The following is a 26618-nucleotide window of genomic DNA, read 5'->3' as shown; positions in this document are numbered from 1 at the left end:
ATTCGCTCGTGCATTCTTGCCATTTTGAGTATTTTCTTTAGGGGCATCGGCTTCTTGAGAAGGTGTTTCCGGCGCGTTGACGAGGTGCACCCTTCTATAATCCTCAGCCGTATTGCCTCCTCATTGTTGAAGTTGGCGAAGTCGCACCCCATAATGTTCTTCTGTAGGCGGGTGACAAATTCTCCCACGGATTCATGTGGAAGCTGCATGTGTTGACTGAACGTGTAGCGTTCATTGGGCCTCATTACGACCCTGGCGGAGAACCATGGTGCAATTTGCACCATGGTCCATGGCGCAAAGCTGCCAACTCCGCCATGGGGTTTGGCGGACTTACCGCCCCATTCCGACCTTGGCGGGGCGGTAAGTCCCCAATCCCCATTTACCCTTCCCCATTCCCATTTTTGCACCATAGGGTATAATGGGAGTGGGGAAGGCGTTAATTACGCCACCGTAAATTACGGTGGCGTAATTAACAACAAGTCCCGTAGCGCCATGGATTTTTCCACCTGCAAAAAGCAGGCGTAAAAATCACCATGGCGCTACGGGAACTCGTAGTAAGGCGGAAAGGTACGCCATGCATTACGCTGGCGTAAAACCCTTTCCGCCAGGATCGTAATGAGGGCCATAGTCTTTGTTGGAGTCTACGATCAGCCTGGCATTGACTGCACCGAGAAGGCGTTGGTATGTGGTCCTGTCGTTTGCTGGAATCGTCTTGATGATGCCTATTACTTCTCTCCCTGCCAAGTTCCTAAATATGCTGAGTTTGTTTGGGGGTCCTGGTCCCCTGTCGCTCCTAGAAAGTCTTCAAAGTCCTCGATCCACTCCTCCCACCTTTGACCTTGATCATGGTGCGGGTGAAGAGAAAATGGGTTGGGGCACCTCATGACACTGGCATGTGTCTCTGCGTCAGCAGCTTCGTGTTCTTCTTCATACATGGTGCAAGGCGTGCGGAGGTGCTTTGCGTGATGGTTGGGTCTTGTTCCTTTCTCGCTGGCGTTCTACTGGGTGGTTTCACTTCTCTTTTGGCGGTCTTGGATGGTATTGGGCAGCCACTTGGCCTGCAGGGTAGTGACAGGTCATTCAACTTTATGCACACCCTTCGCTCTGGTGGGGTTGTTGGCCGTGTTCAATGTGAGGTGGCGCTCTATCCAGTTTATCCGCGTAGTGGGGCTGCTGCGATAGTGTTGGCAACACATGTGGCCTGCGTGGCGCACATGTGCTGCTGTCTCTTCTTTCCCTCGCGAGGCCTATTAGTGGGCCAGTGGGCCGACGTCCTGTGGCCGGCGGGGTGTCCTGTGGCGCTGTGGGTGGAGCTGCGCCACTCTCAGTCTCTCTGGGCCTGAGAGTCAGTGTTACATGGTCCTTGTACAATGTTCGTGTGGCCTGGGTGGCTCTGGTGGCCTTTGTGGTGAAAGGGATTTTTCTTTGCTCTTGTGGTAGCTCTTTATTGAGCCCGCCCGCGGGTTGGCGGGGTGTTGGTGTCCCAATGGTGTTCGCCCTCTGTAGTTTTGCACAGAAATATATTTCTTCCTCTCTCTTCACACTTGTGCCATTAAACTGGGGCTCTTTGTGGGCTGTTCATTACTATTTTCCTTCTCCTGTCCTCGCGTTTGTGCACACGTTTCACTCATCTGGCGGGCTGCCCTTTGTGTTTTATTTTGCTTTCTACGGTTGCGTAGGTCCTTTGGTGCGCTTTGTGTACTGTCGGTTTATTTTTCTCGGGCTGCTTGCTGCTGCTGTGTTTTTTTTTCTCTCTCTACGCTCGCGGGAACGTTTGGCGCTCTTTGCAGGGCAGCTGTATGTCGTTGCTCTGTACTCGGTGTGCGGTGGTGGGGGAGGGGCACGGACTCCTTACCGGTGTCTCTCTGTTCAGATCGCTGCAGTCCTTTTCTGGCGGTCGGGGCTCGTTCGTTGCATCTCTGCCTGTTGGGCTCCCGCGGTGGGGTCCTCCCTCACTCCTGTTCCTCCTTGCTCTATTGGTTTCCGAACCTCTCCCTCTCTGATGGCTGGCTCCCCTTGTCTGAGGGCATCCATCTCACCACGCTGTGGCTCCTTCCACTGTCGGGTGTTTGTCTCCTGTTGCGCGCTCATGCGGTCTCGTGCTGTGCCCGTCTCCCGCTGGGCATGTCCTGTGTGCCCCAGCGTAGTTCTGCTGGATACCGTTTTCCTCCTCTTCAGTGGACCTCGTCCCTTTTCCCGCGCTGCTGGACACTTGCCCTCTGTTCTGAGGGTGCAGCGTGCACCGGATGACACCGTACCTTTGAGGCGGGTGTCGGGTCCTTGCCAGGCGCGTGGCTCATCGTTCTGCTGCAGGGTACGTCCCCCTTGCACCGTTACTGCTGGTCTCGTATGCCTAACCTATTGGCATACTTAGCCGTCACTCTGCTGGGCTTTTTCCCGCTCTCCTCGGTCTTGTTGCCGGGGGCATCCTTGCTTTCCTGCCTGCTTCCTCGCGTTGTCTTCTCCGACGCCTGCAACACTTCTGGACACCTCTATCCTTGCTGGGCAGACTCGTCCCACCTCTTTGTTGCCGGGCCCACAGTCCTCGAGCTCCTCTTCCACTGGGCTGACGGGCCCTCTTCTTGGTCTCCTCCGCTGGGCTCCTTTGTGCCAGGGCTCACGGGTCCTTCTCCTGGCTTCTGTCGCTGCAGGGCACACAGGCCCACCATTCCACCTTATCTGCAGGGCGTGCGAGCCCTCCGTTCTTGCAGGGCACACAGGCTCTTCCGCACTGCGGGCACACGGGCCCCTCCTTCACTGCGGGCACACGGGCCCCAGGATGCTGCTGGGCACACAGGCCCTCCTCCTCCTCTGCTGCTGGGCGTACTCAGCCCGCCTAATCCGCATTGCTGGGCCGTCCTCTTCCTTCAGACGCGGCGCTCCTCATTCCGGTACTGCCATCAAGGCACTGCTGGCGTCCGTATCGCCTCGTCGCCAGTTGTTGGCCCCTCACATGATAGCTCTGGGCCGGGTAAATGAACACACAGGAGCCAGTCTCCTTTGCAACCTTTCCTTTATTTCTCCATACTAGAACTGCCGTTCCTCCTCCCTTGCCCCTCCTCTTCCCCTTTTCTCCCACTCCTCTCCTTAAAGGGGCCCTGCCCTTTATTCACTTACAACATCCGAGCCTCGGTATGGGGTACCAAATGTTACACAACACCCGCATAACGCCCGAGTTCCATATTGTACCCCAATCTATTTTTTTGTTAACATTACTAGTGGCATCTCGCATTTTAATACAACAAAGAAAAAACGATAGAATCATTTCAGATGCAGGGAACTCATCTATTAGAGCTCTGCCCAGGGGCTCTGTGGCAAAATACATACACATCTCCTAATTTGCATATGCATTGCACCAACAGACATTACTTCACAGAAACCACATCGCACGGAGCATCATCGGTCTTTGATACTTGGAGGCGCCATGCAAGTGACTTTAGAATAAGTTGTCATAAGTAAGCCAAGTGGCAAATCATTTTGTGGTGCAAAATACCTAAATTGCACTGTTATATATGGAGCAAGTCAGTCTTTTTTTTTTTTAAATAACAGCATCATATATTAACACATAAACTTTGAAGTGAATCACTTACAGAGCTGCAGATAAGACAGTCTGATTTCATGATCTGCCCAGGATCACACACTTTGGTTAAATAGTGAAACCGGGATGTGGATAATTTAAGCAACTGAGCACATCTTCACGGTTTTAGTTCATATAGATATTTATTAAGATTTCCCTTTGCATTTCATGTGCTTAAATAATACTTTATTTATATCAATGCCTTGGAAGCAAAGCACATTACATAACAAACTTCCCTTTCATTATTAACTTTACACTATACATCATTATAGAAATGTGTTGAGCAATAAGAGGATGGATTTGGTTTTATACTCCCCATCCTGCATGCAAAGTAAAAATAGCATCATGCAGATTAATGTGAGCCTAACAAATCCGCCTTGGGTGAAGCCATAGTCATTATTTCATAAAGCCTGCAGCACTATGCAACCTTATCACTCCTGATCACTCCCTGCCATGCACATTTCTAAAGGGACAAAAGTCCCTGCTAATAGTACCCCCTCCCTCTCAGCAGTGCCTAATGGCTCACGTTGAAATGCTCTGTTGACACAGAGCTACTTGAGAGCCCCTCTGCTGCTGCCCTGAGCTCCTTGGGACATTGTCCTGGCAGAGTTTTCGGAAAGGGTAAGGTGTCCTGCTGCCAGGACAATTACTGTGCTGAGCAGGAATTACTGAGCACACATTGTCCTGCCAGCGGGACACCTTTCTCGTTGGGCACCCTCATTGAGGTGCCGAACGGGATGGGTGGCCCACTGACGAAAGTCCCGGTCATGCTCTAAAAAGAGCCTGTGGGGTGGCAGCGTGCCCCACCACCCCCTGGCTCGGTACGCCACTGTTACTTGATCAGTCAGCTGAACTGCATTGAGTTAAATGAAACTTAGTTGGTTATATGGTTATTTGTAGCTTACAAAATCACAGCTGCCAACACTTGGTGGGTTACATGGTTATTAGCAGCTTAATAAATCACAGCTGCCAACAGTGATGGAAATGGGTACACAAACTACGCTTGGAAATTGAAAAAATACTCCGGAATACTACTTCCTTAGGGAAATTGACCCGATAGATGGGTTCACTGTAGGGGGTGTGGTGTAGCGGTGCAGTCTTCATGGCAGGCACTTAAAACACATTCAAATAATATTTCATTTTACAGGGTTGACATGAAACGCAGATAAATCACACAATAAATGAGACTGACAATATATAAATTACACATCTCATAGCATAGTGGGAGTAATTGTGGTGTTTCCCTTTTAAGAACATGTATTGCCCCTCTAAGGATGTGTCATGACAGCCTCATACCTGACTGGAAGAAGGAGCCTCTGCACGCACGTGCAATACCACGGTGGTAGACTAAATGTAATGGCACTCTGTCTCTGTGTCTCATTGTGTAGGGCCTGCAGGCCTACCCCTTGTGATCACAGGTCTGTGGCCCTGCTAGTCTGGGTTTGGTTTGGGTGCCCCAGACCAGCATGTGTAACAGGGTGCCTCCAGGCCACTGGCCCTCTGTGTGATCGCAGAGTAGCCGCTTGTCCGGGAGCCCATGGCAGCTGCGGTCTTGTCATGTGACCACGACGATCAGGGTGATCCCTGCCACATTAATTGTGTGTTGGTGCCCCGAGCACCCGTTGGGCTGGCCCAGAGTCACAGTGCACAGAAATGATGTACTCCCCTCCCCAATTCAAGGGATAGTTCAAGCAGAGCGTTGTTAAATGTTACCCCTCAAAAACAAGGGGATACCAAATATTACAACACTATATTAGCTGTAATATTTGGTATCCCCTTCAAAAAAAGGATGAGATGGCTTCCAGAAGCTGTCACAGTGTAGGCTTATGATGTACTCCCCTCCCCAATGCAAGGGATAGTTCAAGAGGTGCTTTGTTAAATGTTACCCCTCAACATCAAGGGGATACCAAATATTACAACCCTATATTAGCCATTATATTTGGTATCCCCTTAAAAAAAAGGATGGGATGGCTTCCAGAAGCTGTCACAGTGAAGGTTTATGATGTACTCCCCTCCCCAATGCAAGGGATAGTTCAAGCAGTGCGTTGTTAAATGTTACCCCTCAAAATCAAGGGGATACCAAATATTACAACATTATATTAGCTGTAATATTTGGTATTCCCTTCAAAAAAAGGAAGAAATGGCTTCCAGAAACTGTCACAGTGTAGGCCTATGATGTACTCCCCTCCCCAATGCATGGGATAGTTCAAGAAGTGCTTTGTTAAATGTTACCCTTCAACATCAAGGGGATACCAAATATTACAACCCGATATTAGCCATTATATTGGGTATCCCCTTCAAAAAAAGATGAGATGGCTTCCAGAAGCTATCACAGTGTAGGCTTATGATGTACTCCCCTGCCCAATGCAAGGAATAGTTCAAGCAGTGCTTTATTAAATGTTACCCCTCAAAATCAAGAGGATACCAAATATTACAACATATTGTAGTGCATGTCGCCAGGCCCAGCTCCTAGTGTTGCTTGAGGCCTACGGAAACGCTGGAGGGATAGGATTGCGTGGGTAAGTGCTTGTTGTTGCTCTGGGGCGCCTATCAATGGTTGCTCCAGGTTTCCGGTCCCCTGGTGGGTTCCAATAGTTCGGTGCAGACTTCCAGGCTTCCCTGTCTGTACCCCTGGGACCTCGTTCCAGACTCCTTTGTTTTGTATGCCTTGAGCCCAGATCTGGTTTTGCCCTAGAGGGGCCCCACTGCAAGCCCAGAGTTCTTTAGAGATTCCTCAGATGAGGTCTGGGGCCCGGTTTCTGGCAGGGCCTCCCGTGTTGAGCCTTCTCCTTCTGGCCTTAGGGTCCCTCCGTGTTCTCTGTCTCTCCCTGGCATGAGTGTGCTGGATTGCGTGGCTTGGAGCTCCACCGAGGACTGTGATGGCGGGGTACCTGCTGCCTGCTTATTTTCTGCGCCTGCTTCGGTCTCCAGGTGGGTTCCCGGGCTCTGCACTGGAACGGGTCGGGGTCCTGTTTGTTGGCACCCCGGGTGCATTGTGGAAGCCCCAGAAGGCCGCTGTTTTATCCCCCTCCATGCCCCCGGAGTCCACGAGCCGCCCTCCGCTCCAACGTTGGGGCCCGTGCACACTGAAAAAGAGGGTTTGGGAGAGTTCTCGGGTCCCCGCTCCCGCCCGCTTGTCTCAGAGCGTTTATATATGCCAGGTGTGGGGGCGAGAGCCTGGCTCGTGATTTGGCTTCTTCTGGGCCTCCTCATCCCCCCGCTACCTCCTCACCTCTTCTTCTGGATCCTTCTGAGGCGAGGCAGCATTGGGCCGTGTGCTGCGAGGCCCCCGTGTGCTTTGAGGCCCCCCGGCCACCGCCCGCAGTCTGTCTCCCCACTCCGCGACGAGCTGGTTCCAAGCCCTCTCTCTGCCCCACGGCTCCGAGGGGTCCCCCGGGAAGTCCTCTCTCACCAACGAAGTATGGGGAGGCACCTTCGCCTCTGTTCAGGGGGAACTCTCTTTCTCCTGTATTTGGGTCTCGCTCTCGTGGTTTACTTCTCCTCCAGGCACCGGGCTACGTGCGCCTCAGAAGGTCCGCAGAAGGCCTCTGGGCCACGATGGAGCCCGCGGGGTACGCTGTTCCACTCTTGGGTCTTCTAATTGTGGGTTTTTAAAATCTCCACAGTGGCTTCCCCTTTGAATTTTCCCCTGGCCTGGCTATATTCCAGGATAACAAGCTAGCTACCAAAGGGGCTGCTTTAGATAACATGTGTACCCCCCAATCTCAATACCAGCCCCTGTCACAAAGCTCCCGGTCGCCTGGGCTGGGCCGGTCAGCCGTACGTCAGTCCAGATCTTCACAGGAGGTTAGGGCCTCATACAGATTAGCTAGCTCAACCCCAATAGTATGCGCATCTCCCTTCTGTGGGGTCAATCTCTCTCAATTAGGGTTGGACCTCCAACCCAAGGGTAATCTGTGGCCAAGAGGTGAATACAAAGGCCCCTGTGTGTGGGGTAAATCAGTGCTTCCCTCCTCCTAACAAATTTGCTCAAGCGGTTCCCTGAATCAGCCACCCTCCCTGTACAACTGTAAAACAAATCCTGAGAGACCATCCTACTATGGAGACTGTAGCTGTTTGGGTTTAAGCCTCTGGATAAATTAGGGAGGAAATCACTATGCAGTCCCCCTTCATACATTTGGGTTTTTGGCCTAACCTTCCTACCCTTCTTGCCATTAATATAAGGCTTGGGTCAATGCTCGGTCCAATCAGGTTGGTGTTGATCCAATGGGTCGTTTTATTCATTAGTGAAATAGTTGATTCAAATCCACACTTAGGGAGCCCCGGTACACCCATGATAATCCCCATAAGAGGGGCTGCTGCAGGCAGTAAATTCATAATGCTCTTCTCCAGCCCTCCTATATGCATGTTAGCCCCAGTGTCCCCTATGAAAGTCCTAAAGCTTAAGTCGGACCTCCCAGTACCCGTAAAAAATTGAATTAACAGTTACTGAGCTTAACTTTGTGGTTACTGCCTTATCCTTTGCCGGCATCACCAGCCCGCCAACCTCAGTGACCGGGCGAGGACGCTCACCACTCAAACCCCCCCTGATAGTATCTTACCATTTGGCTTTGCCCCAACCCCAACCGTACTTATTTCTGCCACTCTTTTTGTTAGAACTCTGATTCAGTCATCCAGGATAGCCAGTGTGTTCATTACCCCAGACTTAAACATCTGCAATGACTCTAGGATGGTCTAAAGGGGCTTGAGCTTTACACCTAGAAGTGATTCCAGCCAGAGCTTATCCTCTTCCCCCCCACGGAGGAGGACTTTAGATACTGACTCGGTTCCCTCTCCGGGCTCCCACCCATATGACTATTCACCAATTGATCCGTTACTACACCCCCTCACTGTTAATGATGGGTCCACACTGCGCAAAGTTATAATTAACTCTTTATTGAGTTAGTAACAGCAACGACCCCCAGCCAGGGGAAATCTTCTCAACTGACCTAGTAGAATGTGGAGTCCCTTAGATGCTGAGACTCCACATTCCAGGAGGCGATGTCAGTGAACATTTTATGACACCAGTAACCAAGTTATGAATGATATGTATTGCGCACACAAGGCCATCAATGCATAGAAATTTAAATATAATAACTTCTAATATGATAAACTCTAACCTCTAACCCCTCCCTTCCTTCTCATACTCATCACACAACACATTCTACCTTCTCAATATAGTGTATTATACTACTGCTGGTGATGTCTTTACGCACACACACTTCTGGCCATTTTGACAATAAATCCATTATGACTAAAAGATACGAGTCCCTCAAGCCTCTGATATTGAAAGGACCCAACAAATCTATTGCCTCTTCACCCCAAGGCATATTAGGGCTCTTCCTCATAATGAAGGGAGTCTTTTGTACTCTAAGCCCCTTGTCACCTTCAATACACTCTGCACACGCCTTCACTTGCTCCTCTACATCTCTGTCCACAACCGGCCACCAAAAATCAGCCCTAACCAACTCTTTAGTCCTTCCTAAGCCCAAATGACCCACATTTGCCAACTCCACTACACTACTTCTCATTGACTTAGGAACTACAAGTTTGTGGCCTCTATATAAATAATCACCCCTGACAGACAGTTCATTCTTTACTTTGTCGAACCCTTCCTATTTTCTTTCTCTACCAGTGATAGCAACACCAGTTATAAACACAATCACATCTTGATACAAAGTGTCCTTCGCACATGCTAGATCCCACTCTCATTTCTTCAAACTGGTATGCACTTGAAAAATGTCACCAGATTCTTCCTCCTCATGGACAGTACCTTCCCCACTCTCTACTGTTTTCATCACAGACCTCGACAACGCATCTGCAACCACATTATTTTCTCCTTGCACATGCATCATAACAAATTGTAAACCTTGTAAACTGCTCACCCACTTCATGATGCGTCTGGACACAACTTCCAGACCACCCTTAGAAAATTTACTAACCATTGGTTTGTGGTTAGTGCAAATAGTAAACTCTCATCCCCATAAGTTTCTTTTAAATTTCTCCACACCCCAGACAGACGCCAACGCCTCTTTCTCAACAACAGAGTACCTACGTTTAACTTCCTTAAGAGTTCTCGAGGCAAACGTCACAGTATAAAGCTCTGAGCCATACTCCTGCATGAGAACACCACCCAAGCCAGAGTTGCTCGCATCCACAAATAACAAAGTGTTCCTTGACTCTACAATACTGCTCAACACGGGACCATTCACCACAGCCTGTTTAATGTCTGTAAACTCCTTCATACACTTCTCATCCCAATCAAACAACACACCTTTTCTTGTAAGATTCCTCATGAGTAACAGCAATGGCCCCCAGCCAGGGGAAATCTTCTAAACTGACCTAGTGGAATTTGGAGTCCCCCAGATGCTTAGACTCCACATTCCAGGAGGTGATTTCAGTGAACATATTATGACAACAGTAACCAAGTTATGGATGAGATGTATAGCACACACAAGCCCATCAATACATAGACATTTAAATATAATAACTTCTAATATGATAAACTGTAACCTCTAACACTCACCATCCGGTCCCCCATCCCTAGTCTCACCCCCTCCCCTTCCACCTCTACTTCCTTATCTGCCTCCATACCAGGGTGCAGAGGATCCTGAGGCATACACACCCCAAGCAACTGCTCCTGTAGAGTCATTGCCTGAACCACTGTGCCCCCTAAGGCCCCCATCCCCTCAATACAACTATTTTTTCAGTGGTGCTACCTTTGGGATTCCCTCCTGAACCTGAAATAGCATCCCATGTGGATTTTACAGTAACAGTAATGCGATTCACTATTTTGCTGGCCATGTCTTCCAAATACGAATCAATGGAGCATTGCAAAAGATGGGGCTTAACCTCGGCAAGCTCCTGGGCTCTTTTAATTTGTTTAGTTTTTTTGCCCTTTCTGTCAGCACCCCTGGTCTCCGATCATCCCTTGCTTTCCTTTTCACCATGGTGGAAATGCACCTAAGAACAGTAAAATTGAGCCATTATAAAATTGGATAAAAAGATTAAACAGACCGCTAAAATGTCAATGTCTAAATGGTGAAATACAGTGGGACCTCCTGGCATGCGCCAGTACATAAGAAACAAATGGTAATGGGTTGTTGGCCACAGAGGACCACAACCATCCGAGGGACAAATACAGCCACCCGCCATCCTGGATTGATAGCTTAGTAAGGACTGTTAGGCTCCAAAGGCAGCCACAACACCCACGGTCACAGATGGCCACTGGCAGCCAGTCCTCAGGAAAGACCTCCAGAGACCCAGAGAGGGGGGACATGGAACACCCAATGGCTCAAGGAACAACCTTAGTCTGTCTGTCTCCCCCTAATCCCACTCTCATAAACACAAAACTTGAAACAGTCAGAGGCATTGGAGAGCGATAGATTTTGGCGGCAAATCAATAGTCAACCAGTAGCATGGCTCTCGGGAGGGATTCTAGCTTGGCACACTCCTCCTTATCCAATTGGCGGAATAAGTGAATAGCAACTCAGTTGGCTGGACGTAGAGTAGCAGGCAAAAGTGGAGGGGAGTGCAGATATATTCACGTACAATTTTTCAACCGTCCAGCTTTCACTTTCCCGCTTTTGGGTTACAGGTTTTCCGCACTCCATTATCATGCGGAAGTACCAGCATAGGGGTGAGGAAACCCGGGTTACCAAAGGAGGTCGGCCAATATGCGTTCCCTCCGTTGCCGGTGCTGCTGCGACTCATCAGTCAACTCAGACGGTCCCAGTGCAGGATGATCCTCGTCGCACCAGCGTGACCGAGGCAGATCTGGTTCCTGGACCTTCTGGACATGTCAGATCCCCCCCGGTCAAACTACCGACGGATGCAGATCTTCTCACCAGGGAAGGAGGCGCCATCTTCCATCATGACCCAGGATCGCTGAAACTGCAGGCCTGGCTCCTGCAGCACTAGAGTTCGGAGGGTACGATATCCCGGCGGACTGCAAGGAGGTGCTTGCAAAGGCCAGGGCGTCCTTGACTCTCAAGTGCTATGGACACAAATGGAAGAGGTTCTCTGTCTGGTGCCGTGCACAGAATATTAACCCTCTGTGGATTTCGGCCCCTCAAGTTCTGCTGTACTTGCTATCGCTGGCCAAGGTGGGGCTGGCACATGCCTCCATCAAGATCCATCTCGCGGCTATCTCCCGCTAAACCAGAACTCTGGGGCGGTCATCTCTGTGGTCTCACCGCCGGTGAAGGCCCCGGCGTGGGAGCTCAACGTGGTGCTGACCAGGCTCATGGGGCCGCCATTTGAGCCTCTGCACTTGGCACAGTTGAAGTTCCTCTCGTGGAAGACAGCGTTTCTTGTGGCTATCACCTCCTCACGATGAGTGGGAGAGATCCAGGCCCTCTCCTGTAAACCTCCATACCTGACATTCCACGAGACGAGGGTAGTGCGTAGGATGCACCCCTCCTTCATGCCCAAGGTGCCGTCGGACTTGTATCTCAACAAACCTTTGGTGTTACCTGTTTTCTTCCCGGCGCCTTCGTCGCCGGCTGAGAGAACTTTGCACTCGCTGGATGTGGCTAGATCGCTGAACTTCTACGTATGACCGCACAAAGAGTCTTCGGAATACATCACAGCTGTTTGTGAACTTTGGACCTGTGAACCAAGGGAAGGCTGTCTCAAAGGCTTCCATTTCCAGGTGGCTCTCTGGCTGCATCATAAACTGTCACTGGTTGGCAAACTGACCATTGCCTGACCATCCGAGAGCCCATTCAACCAGAGCGATCGCTGCTACCACGGCGTTCTGCAGGGCTGCTACGTGGAGGTCAACGCACACCTTCACAAGATTCTACTGCATCGACCGGGATTCCAGGGAGGAGTCCAGAGTCGGCCAGTCAGTGCTGTGCAACCTGTTCGCCTGATGGTGAGTCTGGTGAGGAGTCAAGAGATGCTTAATGTTGAGTTGTTGAAATGCTTAATGTTGAGCCTTGCCACCTCCTGTGGTTGTGCATGTGTGTACTGCTATGTATTCTTGTATTCATGAGCATGTGAATCCATGCCAGACCCCATGATGGAGAAGGAACAAGTTACTTACCTGTAACTGTTGTTCTCCAGCATGGGTCTGGCATGGATTTAGCTCTACCCCATGAGGCAGATGGGCGGCTGTAAGCCCGGTCTGCCGCAGGGCGTCCATCTGTATATGGTGGGTGATGGGGCACCGCTGCCACACCATCTCAGGGAAGCCTTCCAGAAGCTACCCTGTACTGGTGTAGCAGCAATATCCTATTTAAATGAAAAGTTCCAAGCTGCTGTGTAGGAGCGGAGCGCTTATCACTTAAATAGTGTGCCGCTGCCACACCAGCATGGGCAGTCTTTCAAAGGCTGTCCCATTCTGGTGTAGCAGCAGTGCCCTGTTTAAATGAAAAAAGTCCCTCTCCCGTGCTGGAGCACCCAGAAGAAGGGACATTTGTTTTATGAGGAGCAAATCGTAATATATTTTTCAGTTTTTCAGGGGTGGGCTGCAGGGGCCACAGCTCTTCCATTGTTTAGAATGGTAGGTATGCGCAGTGCATGTAACAGACAAATCAGAGCAGGCATATTAACCCTTTGTGCAGTCTAACTGGGAATGGGAAATTCAGACCCATAGGATACAAGTATATCTCTGCAACCGAGACATTAACACCCCTGGCTATATTACAGGGACTCAAATTTACTTTTATCTCTTATTTAATTCATTTTTTATTTGACTTTTTATTTTAGTAGAATTATTTGAGTACTGATTACATTTGAAATTTTAAGTTTTGGCTCCATGGGGTGGTGGTTTAGTTCCCCTCTGCATGTGAGCCAAAATGAATGCCCTAAATGATGACTAGGAGATAAGGTGTCAGGTTTAGTCCTTACCACTTTACTTCTGGACTCCTTTGCTGGGAAGAGGTAAGCCATGTCCTTTCAGGTAGCCACCATGCAACCCGATTACAGCATAACAGGTAAGCACTACGGATACCCCGAGAGCCCGGTTCCAGGGGGAAAAAAACCTTGAGGGGGAAAAAAAAAGGTGCTGAGAAGACGTTCCAGGTTGTTATTCCGGGAATTTGTCTTTACAGGAACCAGGAACAAGTAGAAAACACGAGGTTGCAAGGCAAACTAGCGTTCCACAATACAAAACAATTGCAATTCGAGAAGCCTTCGGAGTTACCTCTATTTATTTCCGGGTATCAGATGTTGCCGAGCACGTGAACGCGATGATGTCACCGCGTGGCAAGAGCGTCGGGGCGCCATCTTGGATCGGGACGCAATTTGAAAGCGTTTCCAAAATGAAACCTGATCAGATAAGTGCCAAGTAGGCGAAAGCATGACATAAGGGTTGGCAGAGGCAGATATAGAGTCTGGCTTTTGTTTGGCTGAACTGTCTTTTGTCTCAGTTATCTGCAGTTAAAAGGTTTTGCATTTTGCATTATTCATATTACCAAACGTTTTTTTAGGATCAGACACCAGGCGGCCATTGCCAAACACAGTTGGCCATTGCTGACTTTTCGCCAGCGTCCAAACCAACCACGGTTGCCTATCCCCAAGTCAATCATTGCCAACCATGGCCTACCATCCCCTATCATAGCTAACCATTGCCAAGCATCTCCAATCATGGTCAAGACTTGCCGATCATGGACAGCGATTGTGGACCATGGCCGACTATAGCCATCTGTTGAGCCAGTAAGGTTGTTCTGTGGGTTAAGTCCCCACCACAGAGATCTGAGGATCACCTCTAGACTGGACCTTTTATACTTTCAGGGTCTATAAAAGACCTTGAAATTATAGGAGGTTAATGGTCAAGGTGTATTATTGAAGTGGCAAGAGTACATTTAGTTTATGGAGGATGTTTTGTGAAAGATTGTTTGAGAGAGACGGGTAGAGAGAGATAAAGACAAACACTTACCATTCCAGCACCCAATATGGCATCCTGAAAATCATCATGGAAGGGATATACACATGTTATAAATATAATCCCCACCTGTGGAACACAAACAATCACTACGGCACCCTTGAACGGCTTTAATGTGCATGCCAATGAATCTGTTTTTACATACTGCCTGCGCCTGCTGTATGCATCTCCTTCTTAACAAATGTATGATATACACAGCCTATAAGATAGCTAGACTGGTAATATTGCTGTGGAGAGGATTAATACACTTGCTACCATGATCTCCATGTAAGCAGGAGTAGGTACAATTATTATTTTATTTATTTCAAATATTTTCATGGTGAAACATATTCTAATGAGGCCTCACAGCATTGACAACATTGGCAGCTTCCACGGCCGCAAGGTTGATGAAATAGGAACAGTTCCACTTTCTAAGAGTATCATCTGGTATGGCAGACTTTGCTAAACCACGGGATTACACCAAGAACTGCAGTAGAAGCAGCGAACATGCTTTAACAAGCTTGTGGGGTTTGAAAGGGAAGGCTGTATCAATCCTACTCACTGACAAATAATCCGGCAGGGTTTCTGTATTGATCTGCACAAAAGAGGAATACATCAGTACAGTACTCCACTCATGCACATCTTCTGAACTAAGGACGTGAGACCAAAGGACATGCAGGAGAGAAGAGGTGGCACTTTGCAGCAGCACAACATCTCACTTATCTCCTGACTCAGGGTCTGAGCCCAGGCCATTGTAAAAGGGAGGCAACATAATGCGTGCCTGCTGCACCCATGCACCAAGCAGTATCCCACTTGTGTTCGGAATTGAGGGCTTCTTACCTGCAGATGCTGAAAGGGGTGAGAAGCACAATATGTATGCCTACTGTGTTGATGTTTCTGCACAGCATACTGTGTTCCCCACATCGCTCTGACCCATGCCACAAAGGCACGCCGCTCGTGGTCGAGGAGGCGTGTGAGGGTGTCGCAGGGTGCTGCACAGAAATGCACAGAGCGGCAGGCAGAGAGGTTGCTCCCATGGGGCTCTCCTGCTTGTGGAGCGAACAACACTATGCACACCAGCCGGGTGTGATAGCAGCATAGGTACTTTATGAAGAATAATACTGTATCTTGTTAACAATAACAAGAATATGGGCCTCATTGCGGGTCTGGCGGTAAACCTGCCGGTAAAACCGGCGGGTTGCCGCCAGACCCGACAAAAATTACCAGCACTTGATTTCCCGGTAACACCAAGGTATTACAACCCCAGTAGCCGGGAAGTCAGGCGCCGGTAATTCTGTTCGTCCCCATTCCCATTGAGTCCAATAGGACTCAATGGGAATGGGGACCACGGAAACAACGTCACCGTTAATAACGGTTTTGGTGCTTCCGTGAAACTCTGCGGGTGGGACGGCACCTGCCCGCAGAGTCGTACTGTGCCGTTCCGGTAACAACAGTGCCGGTAGGCTTAGCAGGACCGCTGTTACCGGGCCGGGACAGTCGTCACTCAACTTTATGTGTAGAAGTGCTAATTCCTACACATATCTCTCAGGAATATTACCTCCATGTTCCTCTTCCTTGTCCCAGTACCTACTTTTAAGGTATCAGCCTCTTTGACCGAAACTCTTCAGGTGTCGGCATATAAGGAGGGCCACACAGCTTGTAGATTAATTGCTAACACACTATTGGTGTAATACAAATGCTGAAGCCAGGTCTGCATTCAGCTACTTGATTTATAAGCACTCTGTGTTTATTTCATTGAAGTCCTGTTAAGCACAAGCGTTGGCAAAGCCAGTTTTGACTTGTGTATAATATTAGGAACTTGCCGGGCACTGCTTAGATGCCCAGGTACTGTCACCATTTTGCACCCGCAACTACCAAAGGGCAGTTAATACCAATATGACTGTGCCTGACAAGTGCCTTTGCCATGCCTACAAAAAAGCCCAAACTGTTCGCATTGCTAATGCTTGTTATATCAGTGTGCTCCGTCTTGTCGATGTTCCTGTTGCTGTTTGTCACAGACACACCTTGTACCCACCGACTTTCCTTATGTATTGATTTTTGTGGTTGTTTTTATTAGTGACTCTTTGATGGAAAATTGTATTTGAAAGGTTGCATTTCTTGATTTATGTAAGGAATCTGTGGCGGTGTATGATGAGGATGCATCACTTCGTTGAAATTACTGTTCACGCTCTTTCTTGAATATAAAGTTTTGACAAAAAAAGTGCAGAACCTAATGGAGGAAGTCTTATGTGGTGTGTTAAAGCCCTTCAATCAGGAGGATGGATGAAATGCACAAGGATGGTTCATGAACTCATAGATGTGGCACCAGGGACTGTAAAGCTTCATATCTTGATCGGCTGGAGAACACCTGGACACAGTGACGTACCGAGCAGGGGCTGGGGGGCACGCTGCCACCCCACAGGCTCTTTTGAGAGCCTGACCGGGACTTTCGTCAGTGGGCCACCTCTCCTGTTCGGCACCTTAATGAGGGTGCCCAACGGGAAAGGTGTCCCCCTGGCAGGACAATGTGTGTTGAGTAATTGTCCTGGCAGCAGGACACCTTACCCTTTCCGAAACCTCTGCCAGGAAAATGTCCCAAGGAGCTCCAGGCAGCAGCAGAGGGGCTCCCAAGTTGCTCTGTGTCAACAGAGCATTTCAATGAGAACCATTAGGCACTGATGGGAGGGAGGGTGGACTATTAGCAGGGACTTTTGTCCCTTTAGAAATGTGCATGGGAGGGATTGATCAGGTGTGAGACGGTTGCATAATGCTGCAGGCTTTATGAAAAAATGAGTAAGGCTTTACTCAAGGGGGATTTGTTAGGCTCACATTAATCTGCATGATACTATTGTGACTTTGCATGCAGGATGGGGACAATAAAACTAAATCCATCCTCGTATTGCTCAACATATTTCTATAATGATGTATAGTTAAAAGTTAATAATGAAAGCGTAGTTTTTTTAATGTAATGTGCTTTGCTTCCGAGGCATTGCTATGAATAAAGTATTATTTAAGCACATGAAATGCAAAGGGAAACATTAATAAATATCTATATAAACTAAAACTGTGAAGATGTGCTCAGTTGCTTAAATTGTCCACATCCCATTTTCACCATTTAACCAAAGTGTGTGATTCTGGGCAGATCATGTAATCAGATTGTGTCTTATCTGCAGCTCTGTAAGTGATTCACTTCAAAGCCTTAATATATCATGCTGTAATTTAACAAAAAAAGAGCCTGACTCGCTCCATATAGGTATTTTGCAGGTATTTTGCACCACTAAATTATTTGCCACTTGCCTTACTTATAACAACTTATTCTAAAGTCACTTGCATGGCGCCTCTAAGTTTCAAAGACTGATGCTGCTCCTTGCCATGTGCTTTCTGTGAAGTAATGTCTGTTGGTGCAATGCATATGCAAATTAGGAGATGTGTATGTATTTTGCCCCAGAGCGCCTGGACAGAGCTCTGATAGATGAGTTCCCTGCATCTGAAATGATTCTGCCGTTTTTTTTTTGTTGTGTTAAAATGCGAGATGCCACTAGTAATGTTCCCAAAAAAAATAGATTGGGGCAGGAGTGGGCGGTTTGTGGGCGGGAATGAGACAACCTGAAATTGTGTGCGCTGCATTTGAGGGGAAAGTAGCAGGAGTTTCACTGTGGCTGTCCCCCCACCACATCTTGCAATGTTGGATACTCCACTGACTGGACAATATAGGGAGGCTTAGTGATGTAACTGTCTTGTTATTACCACAAAGCGCAGCTCGATATTTCATGAACTGTAACGAGTCATTAATGGCTTCAGTCTAAGCCTTAAAGTTTATGTAATGCCGAGCTTCGTTCCGTTGTGGGTATAGATTAATCACTGTTAATTATTCTGAGAGAAAGCTTTACACCAGCGGCTTCCTCAAAGACAGCCTCGCGTTTTAATGCAAAGCTTTCTCTCAGAATGAAGCGTGTTTTATCTATTACAGCAACGGACGCCGCTCACGCGGTGCTCTGCTGCTTATGTCTGTTACAGCTCGGAAGAGGGGCTGCTTCTCAGGCTTAATGCAGACAATCAGCAACGAGCCGAAGACAGCCGAAGACCAGGGGATACCGGATCGGTATGGTATACCAAATATTACAGAACACCGCCAATCCCAGGGAGGCCATGCTGTCACCTCAAAACCCTGTTACAATGGGGAGAGAAATCTCCCCACTGGGGCCTCGCAAATACTTCACATACGCGTCCGTAGCTTTGGACCATAAGTTCTTCACGTTTAAAAAAAAACATTTATTAACAATGTATGTATTTCACAGTCTACAGATACAAATTACAGCATGTCTTAATAAACCCCCTCCCAAAAAACAAAAACAAAAACCCCAGAGACGTTTAAACTGCATTTGAAATCACATTTGAAATTGCATTTGAAACTTAGGCCTCTCTCCCACTATACAGGACCCTTACAAGTGTGCCCCCGGTATTTAAAAGTGCACTGTACTGCTTTTGAACTGCATTTGAAATCACATTTAAAGTAGCATTTGAAATTGCAATTCCAATTTAGGCCTCTCTCCCACTATACAGGATCCTTACAAGTGTGCCCGCTGTATTTGAAAGTGCACTGAACTGCTTTAAACTGCATTTGAAATCACATTTGAAATTGCATTTTGAAATTTAGGCCTCTCTCCTTCTATAGAGGACCCTCACACGTGTGCCCCTGTATTTTAAAGTGCAGTGAGCTGCTTTAAACTGCATTTGAAATCACATTGAAATCGCATTTTGAAACTTAGGCCTCTCTACCCACAATACAGCACACTCTCTAAGTGTGCGCCCCTATTTTGAGACCGCATTGAAACTACATTTGAACCTTTGAAACCACATTTTGACTTGGGGCCTCTCTCCCATTATACAGGACTCTCGAATCTCAATGTGCTCTTCGGTAATATACTGCAGTCTGAAACCTAGGCCTCTCCACCTCAATACAGGACCCTCAAGTCCCTCTCTCTCCTGTATCAACGTGCACTGTGAGAAAGATTACTTCCCCCACCCCATTTCTTAACTTAATCCTGCCACACTTTGAACCTCTCCTGCTATCCAGATACTCCAGCCTAGGTGTTCAATTGCTGCCTAGGTCTCCCAGTCTAGGTGTTATTTGCTGCCGGCCACTTGGACCCTTGAACCTTCCTCCCGATATCTAGGCGTCAAGTTGCCCTTAATTACCACCAACCTCCTTCATAGCTAAACTCCCGGCCGTAACCCAGGCATCTTCGACCTGATACTGGATCACCCCTGCCATCTGCAAAGCCAAACCCTCTCCCGATAGATCAAGGTCCCAATCTTGATCACAGATACCTTGTGGAACCGAACCTACCCATTGCTGTCCAAGGATCAGAAATCTAACGGTTCCATCAGCTTTAGTACCCGCCGAAACCTACATCGCCTTGGACCTCTGATACCCCTCAACCAAGAATACAATTTCTCTGTAAACCGTCTGTAAAATTCTTAACTCTCCACCTCCTGTCCCTTAGTGTCTAGGTACTATCAGTATCTGCTACTGCTGAATCCTTGGAACCTGACACCCAGGACATACAGCAAGCACCTAAGCCTGCAACTAGTACCATAATTCCCCACAGTTACCTGCACCCTTAGCCCAATCCATACGCCCACCCTCTAACATACAATACCCCCAGGACAGCCCTCCCATTGTAAGAGGAACACCATACCCAACTGACTGAACTAAGAACTAAGACAAACCCTCGAAAACCTCCAGACAGAACAATTTAAGAGGATTGGAAACAACTGACAGAACAAAGTCCCACTGACCCAACACCCAACTGACCGTACAAAGACACACCGTCGGAAACTAGCAGATGGAACAATAGAAGATTAAAATCAACACTAGCCTGGCACGAGGCACAACAATTGGAAACTGCCCCTATAAACCTAACACCCAGATCAACTCCCCCCAACTAAGCCCAAAATGACCCGACACAGAATTGAACGCAGACAAAGAGAAAAGGAACACAGATACACAAGCTCAACTGGCCCCAGCATTACAGAACAGACCCCACAAAACAATACTATCGACAGAACAAATATCACAATAGAAAAATCGTTATAACTTACACTGTACCTCGCACCAACCAAAGAACCTAGATACTCCAACCACACCAATCTTTCTGGATGGATAAAAAAAACACCAGAACAACGGAAAACCTTTCAATCCATCCCGTAAAAGAGCAACGGCAAAATGGTTCACCCCACTACTAGGTGCCATGAAAAAACGAAAACTAGAACTAGAATGGAGGGTCAATAAAGACTGCAGAAAAAAACTCAAACTTTAACAACATACCTGTTCATACAAAAAGCAAAAAGGAAATACTACGACAACACAATCCTCAAAGCACCAAATGCCCAAAAAGAACTGTTTAAAATCATAAACGAAATTAAAAACCCTCCCGGCTGCAACAACACCCCAATACCATCGTAGAAATTATGCAGTGACCTCGCAGACCACTTCAAAAATAAAATCATGACCATCCAACAGACCATTCAAAACAGACCATGCAACCAGTACACTGAAGACACTGACCGATACAAGGAACACAAGAACATACTCCAAAACTTTCCGCACATATCGGTGGAGAATTTCATCAAACTCATAAATCAAAGCAACAAATCTGGCTCACCCGCGGACCCCTGCCCCTCTGACATCTACAAATCAATCCTTGCACAAGGAACACCAATGGAATACTACAGGAACATCCTCAACCAATCAATCTCAACAGGAAGAGTGCCTCAAGCCTTCAAATCAGCATACATCAAACCACTCCTCAAGTATACAACAGGAAACGTAGAGGACCTCTCCAACTACAGACACATCTCCAACATCCCCTACCCAGCTAAACTCCTGGAAACACACATATACAGAACAACCCAAGATTTCATAGAAGAACATCACCTATTAAACCAGGCACAAGTAGGCTTCAGACCGATGAGAGGAACAGAAACATTGCTTATTTCAATCTGGGATGATCTAAAGGCTAACGCAGACTCAAACAACAGCACCCCTCAGATACCTTTAGACTTCTCTGCAGCATTCGACACAGTTAACCACGACATACTCATCATGAGACTGGAGGAATTCGGAATCACTGACAACGCCTTACTTTGGGTCAGATCCTTCCTAACAAATAGAACAGAAACAATATGGATAAAACCCTTCAAATCAAGCCCATGAGAATCATCATGTGGAGTGCCACAAGGATCATCCTTCTCGCCACTACTATACTACATCTACCTGTCACAACTAATTAAAGTCATCAAAAAACATGGCCTCACCTGTTACAATTATGCTGACGACACACAAATAATCTACAAAATACAAGACTCACAAGAAGACAACGCAACACTAGAGAACTGCCTTTGTGAAATTTACAACTGGATGAACTTAAACTATCTTAAACTCAACCCAGGCAAAACAGAAATAATGATCATCACAAAAACGGAGAAGACAACCTCTACATCCCATGGCCAACCGAACTTGGTGAAACCCCAACCCCATCATCGACTTTAAAAAACCTGGGAGTCCTGATGGACACCAAACACACTCTAGAGCCACAAGTAAACTCCCTAATCAAGAAATCTTTCTTTATCCTGCGATCGGTTAAAAGGATCCTACCATGCCTCTCATTCACCAACAAAGATACTGCCATCATCACCCTTATCATGTCCAAACTAGACTACGCCAACAGCCTATCTCTAGGCTTGCCTGAATGACTCCTAAATAAACTCCAACGCATACAAAATGCGGCGGCCAGACTGCTCCTTAAACTATCTAGAAGAGAACACATCACACCAGCGCTGAAAACGCTAAACTGGCTACCCATCAAACAGCGGATCAAGTTCAAATCAATGTGCATAACCCAGAGAGCAATCCAGACCAAGGTGCAGAGTTCCTCAGAAGAAAACTAAACGTACATCACACTGCAAGGCCACTCTGATCCAGCAGCGACATCCGCTTGGAACCCAAATCATACAACAAGAGGAACCTCAGAGGAACCTCTTTTTCTCACCACGCCCCAAAAACCTGGAACAAACTACCAAAGAACATACGGAACACAAGAGATCACCTACAATTCCGGAAACTCCTCAAATCATGGCTCTTCACCCCATAACCTGAAAGAATTGCCGATAAGGACATACACAGAGGAATTAGGCCGAGTGAAGAACCTACCCTGACTCCCTAAATCATCAACCCTCATAAAATAAGGACATACGATCTGTAACATTCACACTTATCGATAAAAAAACCAAACGCATCAATCATACCATGAAACACCCCAGATCAATCGGGAGAGCAGGGTATGACCCAGCAATAGCACCTGGCATCCCTCCAAGGCACACGCAGCAATGGACCACCGACAGTAATAGATAGGAAGGAGCAGGGATTGATAATATAACTCCACTACCTAAGCTGGGATTCTGCTTTCCCCCTGGGTGTACTACGGTCAAAACTTAGATGGAGGCCAGCCTAAACCCTGAAACTAGACAGTCAGGAAAGGGAAGAGAAGATTCTATGACAAGACGGAGGGGAGCATTATGCTTTATTTCTTTATTACTGTTTCCCACAGCAATTCAAAGAAAAAACCTTTTTTTTTAAATAAACTTTACAACTTTTGGTCTTCCAGCGACTCCTGGAAGAGAAAACAACATCAACTTGCAGCAAACATGATAACATGTCCATGATTTATCCACTCTTGAAAACAAAAGTCTCTGGACTACCACTACCCATAGTCCCCTGGGTCCTCCGTAGTCCTTGTATCACCTCCTTTGTCCAATCCGGGCTAAACTGCCCTTATAAAATTTCCTTGCCCCCCTCTCTACCCCTCTTTCATTGTTGCTGTTTACCCAGAGCTAAGTACCTTTAATTCTTGTGACTGTTTAGTCAGGAATTCCATGGTTTACTGAGATTGTGTTTTACATACGGTTACTATCATTGTGTGAATTTACAGATAATATTCGTAGCAGCGCACGCGTGCGCTTGTATCTAGATTCTAGTTTGGTTTACCTCAATATTCTCCTGCGCGAGCATCTCCGCCCGCGTTCGATGAGTTTTGGGATCCGCAGTAGTTTTTCTTGCAGGACAGGGGCCGGAGCCGCGAGCGAACGCACTCGCGTTAGGCTCCCGGCCACTCCTCCTGCGTAAGCGGTCATAGTGTTAGACCGGTGCCCCGCTCTGGGTTTTTAGGACCCTGCGGGAGCCGCCGAACACATCGCGCCCCACAAGCCATCGCACGCGCCTCGAACTGTCATTCGCGAGATTGAATGCGGTGGAGTGCCTAGCGAGCAGTAGCTTTCAGCATTATTTACCTGTCAGTACGATTAGTACGCACAATTACACACAGCGTTTTGTCTGCTTGACACAATTCAAACGCCGTAGCCCGCTCCTGGTAGAGTCTGGGTTCAAGACATCTTGTGGAGAGGTCAGTTTAGCTGGGCACTTTTTCCTGGGCATAAAAAAAAAGAAAAAGAAAAAAAAATAATAATAATTATATATTGTTTGAGAGCTGAGGTGCCAGCCTGTTGGAAATATGGCACAGTTTACAGAGCCCAGACAGTATAGATCTATTAACCCGGAATGGACTTCGGAGGAATGGAAGGAGGACCCCGGTCAGAGTGAACAGGACCTCTCCCAGAGTTTTAAGATGGTTGGACTCTCTCTCCCACGCAGTAGCCCAAGGGGTACTCCCTCTTACACAGAGGCTGGATCACCTAGAGGCTATTCTGAATGCTCAGAAAGCAGAGCAGAGACCTAAGAAAAGGGCGCTCAGCCCTGGCGAGGGCACCTCAGCAAGACACCCTGAACAGAGGGTTGATCCCAAGGGCGGTAAGAAGGCTCGGCAGAGCTCAGGCTCTAAGACGCCCCCGAGCCACGCAGAAGGGGTAGGTTTGGTGCCCTAAGAGTGAGTTGACCTGGTGCATAGGCTAAAAGAAGCCTTCTTTAAAAGGGCAATGGTGCCGGACTCTCGACCCCTGACCCCAGGGGTGTACAATGTGGGGGAAGAAGTGGATACCGGATACACTCCAAACGAGGAAAGTGGGGCGGAAGAAGAAGTTCCCTCTCACCAACTATCCCAACAAATCCCATGAGATGACAATTTGGGAAATATGTTCGATCCGGAGGTGATCCGAGATCTACGGAATGGGTGCCTTCACCCAGAGTGGCCCGATATATGACCCTCCACATGGGAAAGACCCTCGACCGCGAGGTCAGAGCCAGAATGAGGGTGGAATACCCTAGGCCCGATTTGCCGGGTAAAGTTATCGAAACCCCGGATCTCGATCCCAAAATGGTTACGTTCGTCATGAAGACCTCCAAGGACATAAGGAAGGGGGTAGACAGGGCGTGGAGAGGCTGCCAGGACAAACCTCTAGACCTCTCCGGCCCGCTGGCAAAGATTATGGATTTAGCCGAAAGGGCTATAGATACGGGCACCCCGGTAGACCCCGAGAATCTGTCTAGCTGGGCCCAGTGCGCGGTTTGCCTTCAACAGAACGAAAACGCGAGGTACTCCTAAAAATTGACAACAAACTTAACGGCCTGGCCTCGTACGAGGCAGGAGAGGGCGCAAAAGGCATGCTTTTCGGGGAAGCCTTCACTAAAGAAATGAATCAATTTGTGGGCACATATTCCGCCCTGGAGAATGCCCAATCTTCGATCAGAAGAATTTTTCCCGTTCGTGTTTTTGCCGGGACCGGACGCTCACAGGGTCGAGCGTCAGGTCGCTTTGCAACGCAGAGATGGACCCAAGGACCGAGGTCCCAGTATTGGGAATCGAGACAAGATAATTTCTTCCCGCAACGAAGCCGGTATCCGAGGAACAGGAGAGGAAGAGGAGCTTACAGGCAGCAAAACGCTCTAACGGGTGAGTGCAGGGATTATTACCCTCAAAGTGGGGGGCAGGACAGCAAGCTTTTTGCATGCATGGCGCAGTTTATCAAACGATGCGTGGGTCCTGCAAGTGGTGTCAGGTATGGCGTTAGATTTCGTGGGGACCCCCTCTCAGGCCCGGGAACCAAGCCCCATCCTCAAGGCGCAAAGCGAAGAGGCATTGCTGCACAGCGAGTTAGGCAAGCTAGCGAGCAAAGGGGCGATAGAGCGGGAGAAGCAAGACGACCCGGGTTTTATCAGCAACATGTTTCTGGTGCACAGAGGGGACAAGGTCAGGCCCGTAATAAATCTAAAAAGCCTAAACGATGGGTAGTGTACAGACACTTCAAGATGGAGGGAATCCACCTTCTACGCGATCTTCTCAGGACAGGGGACTGGCTAGTACGCCTCAACCGCAAAGATGCTTACCTCACGATACCTATAGCAAAAGATTACCGGAGATTTCTCCGGTTCAGATGGAACACGGAGGTATGGAGGTTCACATGTCTCCCCTTTGGTCTAGCTTCCGTCCCCATGGGCTTTTACCCAGCTCATGAGACCAGTAGCAGCAGCGATTCGAGAAAGGAGGATAAGAATAATCATCTACCTAGACGATATCTTGATCCTAGGCCAGAACGCGGCACTCGTTCAAGAGCAAGCGGCATGGGTATGCAACCTAGCCACTTCTCTCGGTTTCATCATCAACACAGAAAAGTCAAATTTACACCCCGCACAGCGTATAGAGTTCCTAGGATTCATAATAGACACGAACAAAGCCTTGCTAGAGTTACCAGCTCGGAAAGTTCAAGAGATTTGGAAGGAACTGAGGGCAGTTTTAGCAAAAAGAGTGATTTCTCTGCGCAACCTTGCCCGAATAGTGGGCCTGTTGGCAACCTCTATTAAGGCGATATTCCCACGGCCCCTGCACTATAGAGCCCTACAGAGGCTAAAAATAAGGCATCTCAGAGGGGGCTTAGGGTATCACCAACTAGTCTCGCTAGACCAAGACGCCGTTACAGAGCTTCAACGGCAGAGCAATATTCAGAGACACGCCAGATCTAGTGATAGAGTCAGATGCCAGCAGACTAGGCTGGTGAGCCAGATGCGGAGGATTACAAACAGGCGGGAAATGGTCCCAAGAAGACCTCAAGCTGCACATAAACTGCTTGGAACTTTTAGCGGGTTCCTTCGCGGTGAAAGCATTCACGCGAGATCGAGTGAGTTGCTGTGTCCTTCTCAAAATGGACAACATTTTGGCG

The sequence above is a fragment of the Ambystoma mexicanum genome, chromosome 6p (assembly GCF_040938575.1).
Source record: "Ambystoma mexicanum isolate Mex_15411 chromosome 6p, UKY_AmexF1_1, whole genome shotgun sequence".
Taxonomy (NCBI): Eukaryota; Metazoa; Chordata; class Amphibia; order Caudata; family Ambystomatidae; genus Ambystoma; species Ambystoma mexicanum.
The sequence above is the reverse complement of the archived record's forward strand: the minus strand, read 5'-3'. Positions refer to the sequence as shown.